We start from the raw sequence: 8,800 nt of genomic DNA, 5'->3' as shown, positions 1-8,800 counted from the left end.
CAGTCAAATCTCAACTTGATAGCTATCGGGAAGTGTTTCCCATTCGGAGATACCAATACAGCTCCGATTCCATTACTGGACAAATTGACAGCTCCGTCAAAATACATTTCCCATACATCAGCAGATTCTTTTTCCTTGTTTTCCACTTTGTTAACATGCTCATCAGGGAATTCAAAATCCAAGGCTTCATAATCTTGAATGGGGTTTTCTGCTAGGAGATCAGTGATTATGCTACCTTTTACCGCCTTCCTGGTCATATAGACAATGTCATATTGAGAGAGTATGACCTGCCATTTGGCTATCCTTCCCGGCACAAATGGGCTTTCGAACACGTACTTAATAGGATCCATCCTAGAGATGAGCCATGTCTTATGATTCAGCATGTAGTGTTTAAGCCGATTTGTCATCCAGGCCAACGAGCAACAAGTTTTCTCCAGGAAAGAGTACCTCGACTCGCAATCATTGAACTTCTTACTCAAGTAGTAGATGGCTCTTTCCTTTCGACCAGTATCATCATGCTGCCCCAAAACACATCCCATTGAGCTCTGGACCGCCATATACGTAATCGAGGCCTCCCGCCACCGTGAACCAATCTTAGTGGGTTTGACAGGTAGTGCTTAATTTTCTCGAAAGCCTCTTGACAAACGGAATTCCATTGAGTGGTGTTGTTCTTTCGGAGTAGTTTAAAAATAGGCTCAGCTTTGGCAGTGAGATTGAAAATAAATCTCGAGATGTAGTTCAATTTCCCCAGGAAATTGCGCACCTCCCTTTCTATTTTTGGGGATGGCATCTCTTGAATAGCTCAAACTTTATCTGGATCTACTTCTATTCCCTTCTCACTCACTATGAATTCCAACAACTTCCCAGATCTAGCTCCGAATATGCATTTGGCGGGGTTCAGTTTTAGTTGATATTTCCTAAGTCTCTCGAATACTTTCCTCAGCACCTGCACATGGCTTTCTCCTCCCCTAGACTTGATGATCATATCATCCACGTATACCTCCACTTCTTTATGCATTATATCATGGAACAATGTGACCATAGCACGCTGGTAGGTGGCGCCAGTATTCTTTAATCCAAAAGGCATGACCCGGTAACAAAATACCCCTCATTGAGTGATAAAAGCAATTTTTTCCTTGTCTTCCTCATCCATTGGGATTTGGTTGTATCTAGATGCCCCATCGATACACAAACATATGCCCAATCCTGCAGCATTGTCTACTAACACATCTATGTGTGGGAGAGGAAAATCATCTTTCAAGCTTGCTTTATTAAGATCCCTGTAATCAACACACACCCTGACTCTCCCGTCCTTCTTCATCACCAGGACAACGTTAGCTATCCATTGGGGATATTTAACCACTTCCAGAAACCCAGCATCATATTGCTTCTTGACTTCATCCCTAACTTTGAGCAGCGTGTCAGGGTTCATTCTTCTTAATTTTTGTTTTACCGGGATTGTCCCCGGAATTAGGGGAATTTTGTGCGTTACTATATGAGGGTCCAAACCAGTCATATCGTCATAGCTCCATGAAAACACGTCTAGGAATTCTTTGAGCAAACTGACCATATCTTCTAATTCTTGACTCTCCACAACCTTAACTTTCCTTTTTACTTCTTCCATGCCTAAGTTTACGGTGTGCGTTTCGTCCCCACAAGGCACTAGGGAAGGTTCATCCCTTTTATCCCTTTCTTCTGTGAGCTTCACCTCAGAATCACTTGAAGTAATGACAGTTATGGGGATTTCAAAATTAACCAGAGGAATTTTTGAGTCTACTGAATTATTAGGTGTTAATTGATGAATGGTCCTCAAGAAACGAAAATGGAATATATTATAAGAATGGATTTCAAAAAGGAAAGAAGAAGAGAATTGGATATAACATGCGCTATTAATTCATTAATATTTATGACATAAGAAAAGGGGTCCATTTACAGTATTACACTTGTCATCATGGACAAAATGATCAAGTGTTGATAACCAAAAGCACTTTACTCGAAATTGAGTACAGGGATGTCCTCTGTCGTCCAGTTGTCCAGTTCTTGTCCTTCAGCTATTGGCGAGACTAGAGCCTCATACAAGGAATCAAGATGGATGACATCAACAGATGGTTCATCGGGTGATTCTTCAATTTCTGCCGGATTTTCAATGACCAGCTTGGTGAAGACCTCTGTGATTCTCGGGACTACCTTCATTTTCCCGATTTTCTGATCAAATCTTTGTTCCCGAAGCATACTTCTCATCTAGAATCGTCCATCCATAAGGGCGTCTTCCTCATAACCCAAACCGCAACGGCCAACCTTCTGGATAGCCAGTATATGCTCGACAAATCCCTGCAATGTGGCGCCTAACCCTTTGCCCTTTTCATAACCGCTCTTGAGCATTACCTTGGCCACCATAGCCGTAGCCCCTTCATCTCTTGAAATGATTTCTTGTAATTCAAGAGCCTGGAAAGAGCTTTCCAACGACTCCTCAGCTACTTCTACATAAGGAAGTGATTGTGGCTTGGTGACCAGCATGGCTTCCTCCCCTCTCACAGTGATGATTTTGCTGTCCATAATGTATTTAATCTTTTGGTGCAAAGTTGAAGGAACGGAATTTGCTGAGTGGATCCAAGGCCTCCCCAGCAACATAGTGTATGCGGCCTCAATGTTCATCACTTGGAATGGGATGTTGAAAGTGCATGCGCCGATTTGGAGCGGCAAATCTATGTCTCCCAACACCTCCCTCTTTGTACCATCAAAAGCCCTTACCACCATAGCACTTTGGCGTATGTTTGACCGGTCAACCGATAGCCTAGCTAAGGTGGCATTAGGCAGTACATTGAGCGCGGATCCATTATCAATAAGGACCTTGGCCACTATGCAACCTTTACATTTCACCATCACATGTAGAGCCTTAGTGTGCGTTAAGCCTACAGGGTCTATCTCTTTTTCTGAGAAAGTGACAAAACTAGACACCTGAATTTGTCCTACTATCTTCTCGAACTGCCCCGGTGTGATGTCAAGGTTCACAAAGGCCTGATCCAGAATTTTCTGCAGGGCTTGACGGTGCACCTCAGAGCTAAGAATTAGGGACAATAGTGAAATTCGAGCAGGTGTCTTTCTTAACTGTTCCACCACGTAGTACTCGCTTTACTTCATTATTTGAAGCAACAGTTCCTCCTCTTCTTTTAGTCCGGTAGGTTCTTCTTTCTCTGCTTTCTCGGCCTCCTCTTCCATATTTTCTCGTGGCTCTCCCATTTTTACTTTCCCTCTCTTCTTTTCCTTTTCCTCATTCCCGTAACACCTCCCACTTCGGGTTATAAACTCAACTTCTTGCTCATGTAGGGAGAACTTTGTGGTAGTGACTGGCTGAGGGTTAGATTAGGGAGTAGCACCGCTAGAAGGTCTAGCGTAAATCATCTTGAAGTGCTCATGAGGAGCGAAGCACGGTTTAGGAGGTACTGAAGGTGAGGCAAGGCTAAGAACCGGTGTACTGCTTGATGCTCCTTGGGTGAAGACTTGGAAATTATAGTTCCAAGGTACGACATCGGTGTTTGTGACGGGGAGCTGAGGCGGGGTTCGGATAATTGTTACTCGTGGTGACGATACTGGGGCTGAGAAGGTGATTCTGTGTTTAGAGGTCGAGGCATTTTGGCCGAATCGGGCTGTGTTTACTCCCTTCTCCATCTTCGACCTCGTTTGACATCTCAAGACTTTGAGGAACAGTAAGTTCTGAACCTCTTGCTTAAACTATTCACAATTTTTCAGTTCGTGGTTAGCTGCCCTCCCATGATAGGGGCATCCCGCCTTATCTTCAGTTTCTAGTGCTTGAAGATAGAGGTAACCTTCCTTCACTGCAATTTTAAAAATTTTATCAAAGTGAGGAATCAATTCATCTACCTCTGGTGTCAACCCTTCTCCTTCCGACTCTATCATGTTCATGCCATTGCCCGTATTATGATTGGGCAATGGGTTTGAGGTAACATTGGGGAGGGAACCATTCCCTTCAATCTTCAACCACCTATTCCTGATTAAGGCGTGTACCCTTCCTCTGAGTGCCCCGCAATTGTCGGTCGAGTGCCCCTGTGCCCCTCCATGATACTCACACCGGGCACTGGCATCATACCACTTAGGGTATAGCGGCTGAATTGGGTCAAGGAGAATCGGCACTATTTGGTTTATACTGACAAGGTATCGGTATATTTCACTAAGTGGCAGGGGAAGAGGTGGATCGGGATTTCTTAGTGGTCTCAGATTATTTTGAGGTGGTCTGGGTTGAGTAGGTGGAGGAGGTGGTGTGGGCTGGTAGTTTGTCGGTGGTGGATACTGTGGGCATGGGTGAGGATAATTTAGGAAAGGAGGTGGAATGTTTGCAACGGTTTAGCCATGAGAAGGTGGATATGGCCGGTAGTTGTTTTGAGGAAGTGGGGAGTGATTGTTCTGCCGGGTGATGGAATGCACATCACCCTCCTTTTTCTTGCCAAAACTGGCAGTCTTCTTTACAGGATTCTCAGTCAACTCCTGCAGTCGTCCCATCCTTAAGTTGGCTTATATCCTCTCACCAACTTGGATGATGTCCGAGAAACTATTGGAAGTGTTTCCAATCATCATATTGAAGTAGGGAGCCTTCAATGTCTCATTGAATAAGGAGCATAGTTCATTGTGAATCACTGGAGGATACACTTCTGCGGCCTTCTCTCTCCATCTCTGGGCATATTCTTTAAAACTTTCCCTATCTCTCTGCACCAAGTTTTGGAGGTCTCTCCTTGTGGGGGGCCATATCGCAGTTAAACTTGTATTGTTTTAGGAAAGCGTCAGCCAAATCCTTCCAAGAGCGCAATTTGCTCCTGTCCAACTGAATGCACCATCTCAGGGTTGCCCCAGAGAGACTCTCGTGGAAGAAGTGCACTAGGAGTCGATCGTCCTCTGTTAGGGCAGACATTTTGGCAATGTAGGTGGCCAGGTGAATGCGGGGGTCTGAGTTCCCGGTGTATTTGTCGAAGTTCGGGATTTTGAACTTGGGCGGCACCACCACATCTGGCACCAATCTCAGTGACGCCACATTGACTGAACCATACATGTTCAGCCCCTCTATTGCTCTTAATCTCTCTTCTAGAGTAGACAGCTTCTCATTTTCTCTCGTCTTATTCTCTCCTCCTACTGCATGAAATACTCCCCCAGTTGGGAGATGAGGGGTGGAATGAACCGGAGGGATTAGGACTGAAGGGTATGGTTCGGCATTCGAGATAGCCGGATAATAGGAGAAAGGTGGGTCATTATTCAGTGGGGCCGGATTGACGGTGATTGTCGGATCCGGGATCAATGGCTGCAAGGTAAAAGAGGTTGAAGCACGTTGGGAATCAACCGTTGTAGGAGGTGGAGGAGGTAGTGATAAGTTAATTTCTGAAGCAGGCTTATTTTGGGACATCTCGCTCATTAGTCTCATGAGCTCTGAGACTTGGTCTTTCAGCTCGGACACTTGCCCTTGTAGGTTCTGGACTTGTTCCTGGTCTTCCATTAGCCTTCTTGTTCGTGATTTTGTTAAGTACACTCACCTGTGTTGAACTGCGTGTCTGGTCAGGCTTGCTTTGTTTGAAGCAATATTGATTTTCTTAATTTGGTGATGCCTACAGGAAAAACTTGTTAGCAGGGTAAATTTAGGTAATTTTGAATTATACTGTTGGCAGAGCAACACCTACACATTTATCAAAGTAGGAAAGTGTGTAGGTTTTCTTAATAGTATGATTCAAGATTATCCTCAAAAATGAAAATAAAACATAAGCAGAATAGGATAAGAGTAAGTATGCCCCTTTTGTCCTAAAATAGGGAGAGTCCTGCATGATGGGTCTTTGCCTAATTGGATAGTTCTATCTTATAAGGTAGCTTGCTACGGCTTCCAGCTATCATGATAGTTTAGCTCAAGGTCTAATATTCTAAAAGCCACAGGTCCCCAAATTGCCCCTACCGTAAACAGTAGAGCCCCATTTTATCCCCATGACACTGTCGGGAAAGTTCCATGGGTATCACAGTAAATAGAACAAGTTTCAATCTGAGCAGAAGCCTTCACGGATACTAACGGGGTAAAACCCATGGGTACCGCTACATGACTCCCTCCTATTTTCCTAAAAGGGATAAGAGAGCCCGGGTATAGAGCTGAAGTGTGTGAGGACATCGTGTGAGTGTTCAGTGTGTGAAGGGACACCTTTACCTCTTCCCAATATGGGGGAGTTTTTTTTTTCTTTTTTTTTAGACGAAGAGTGCTGTAGCAAGACAATCAAGACAAGCAAAACAGTTAGCAAAAATAACAATAATTAACACGAGGAGTTTTGTAAACTAAGCCCACCAAACTATGGTTGGATCGCAAAAATAAATCTACTTTTAGACCTCTGGGCCGGGGTTGAAGGAAAAATGATCTCCCCAGTGGAGTCGCCAAGCTGTCGCAAGGGTTTTGATCTTTCTTTCAGTTTAAATTTTCTCTTTTCTTTAAAAATGAGCGGCGTCGAGGGTCATGTTAGTAGTATGCCCTAGAGCATATCATTTAGTATGTATCTTGTACATATTTTTATTAATAAAAGGCATTTCCACTTTTCCGTTTACATAATATATTTATGTGTAATAGAAAAGGTCCATTGATATTTTGTTAGAAATATTATTCTTAAGTTGTTAAGAATATGAGTGACAATATTTCTAGCACAAAGTATCATAAATAGGTTCACAATCGAGGATACTTCATAATAAGGACATGATTTATCCAGAAAGATTGTATTCATGTTTGTTACCAAGTTATTTATATGAGATATAAATAAGATGGAATGGTGAGTCTCATGCCATATAATAAACATGATAGGCACTTATAAATGATAAGTAGGCCGAACCAGTGACACTTATGACAAGCACATGGAGTTTACTCTTGTCAATGTTTTGTAATAAATCATATCAAGTGCATATAATCTTTAGACCTGAGATAGCACAGTTATCTTGTATATAGGTAGTTTGAGTTTGATACTGCTTTCATACTTGTACTATGTATGGGTATATGGGCATGTGTTGGCTCTTACTAGTTATATATGGAGGTAGGTGTTGATCAAGATGGAATCTGTTCCTCTAAGTAAATAGAGATAAAATCCTATGTTCATTTAATTGTTCTTGATGTTTCAAGTTCTGGCTAGACAGATAGATTTATTCTAAAAGAGTTTCTGATGAGAAAATCTTTTTAATCAAGAACTGGAATTAAAAGAGAACATAATATTCATAGCAAATGGAGTTTGACATAAACCATGACTCCAGCTTAAGTTGGGATTTTGTAACAGAGAGATTTTAGTGCATGGTAACATATGATTATAGGTTCATTTAAGGTAAACCTTATTACTAATTGGGTGGCCATGGCATGCTATGCTAGGTGTTAACCATGGTCTATGAGGTTTATAAAATAATTTAGAGAAATCATTTATGGTAAGAAAGAGTTCTGATGATATTAAGAGTTGATATCATGTCTCAATGCCAGTTAGTGATGAGCCTAGTAAGTCACACACATACACAAGTTATCACCTAATTAAATATGATTTAATTAATTAATTAAAGAGTTTAATTGATTAATTAAATAGGTTTGGTTTGCAATTAGATTGCAAAGTCCCTAGCATGACTTGAAACCAAATCTAGATTATTAGATGTATAATATAAGTTAAATTTATATTTAAAGTGTTTAAATATGAATTTAATTAATGAGAAATTAATTAATAGAGATTAATTAATTAATTTATATTTGATATAAATTAATTAGAAGAAGAAAAATAATTATTTTGGGTTGAGAACTCAAAATTAAGACACAGGGGCATTTTGGTCATTTTGCTATGTGACACGTGGCACCATGAGATGGTGACACATGGGATTACACATAAGCTTGCCAAATGTTTTTTTTAATCATGTAAGATGATTAAAATCAAGATTAAATATAGGTTTGACACTTGGCACAATGTGATTGGGTCACTTAAACCTAGTGCTAATCAAAGGGTGACATGTGGCAAGGGTTTAATGTGTTAACCTAGCTATTTAAGTGTTGTTATGAGAAAATAAAATACAACCAGCAGCCACACTCCTTTGTCACTCCATTTTGCAGCCCTCCCTCTATTCTTCTTCATCTCTCATCAATTCAAAGAGATTAGCCATCAATCTCTTGAATTAAGAACACTAGAAATTGCTTCTAGTATCCTGTTTACATCTTTAATCTCTTAAACGGCAGAACTTGATTTTCTAATTAATAGAAAAAGCTTTAGAAGCTATTCAAGGGCTGCCATAGGTGTTCTTGGTGTGGACGAGCTAGAGGAACAACATCTGGTGTCCTGAAGATGAATCTCAAAGGCGCAGACACGCTGCAGTGCATCAAGAGGTTAGTGTAATCGTTCTTGATTTAATCTAGGGTTCTAAAATTAATCTGATTAATTTTAAAATCTTAAATGGCAAATAAAGATCCAAAAACATATTAAAAGAGTTTTAATATGTTGTTTATCATTGAAATCAAATAGATAAAAATAAATCTTGCATGATGCATGTGACCCTAGGTGAAAATTTTTGAATTCAATGGTAAAAACTTGTGTTTTTCACGCTTCCGTTCCTTCAAATGGTATCAGAGCCACTATATTTGCCATTTAGATTGTTGATTATATGATTTAATTGTGTGTTTGATCATGAGATCAAGAGTTCATTGCTGGTTGCAAAGCAAGTTGGCGGCATACTTGAAAAAACACCATAAATGGTGCGCATGGTTTGGCTTCCATGGGTGGTTTAAGGTTTGGCTTTTAATTCTGCAATTGTTGTATGA

This window comes from Hevea brasiliensis, chromosome 12 (assembly GCF_030052815.1).
Source record: "Hevea brasiliensis isolate MT/VB/25A 57/8 chromosome 12, ASM3005281v1, whole genome shotgun sequence".
NCBI classification, from domain to species: domain Eukaryota; kingdom Viridiplantae; phylum Streptophyta; class Magnoliopsida; order Malpighiales; family Euphorbiaceae; genus Hevea; species Hevea brasiliensis.
This window is presented reverse-complemented; position numbering follows the sequence as displayed.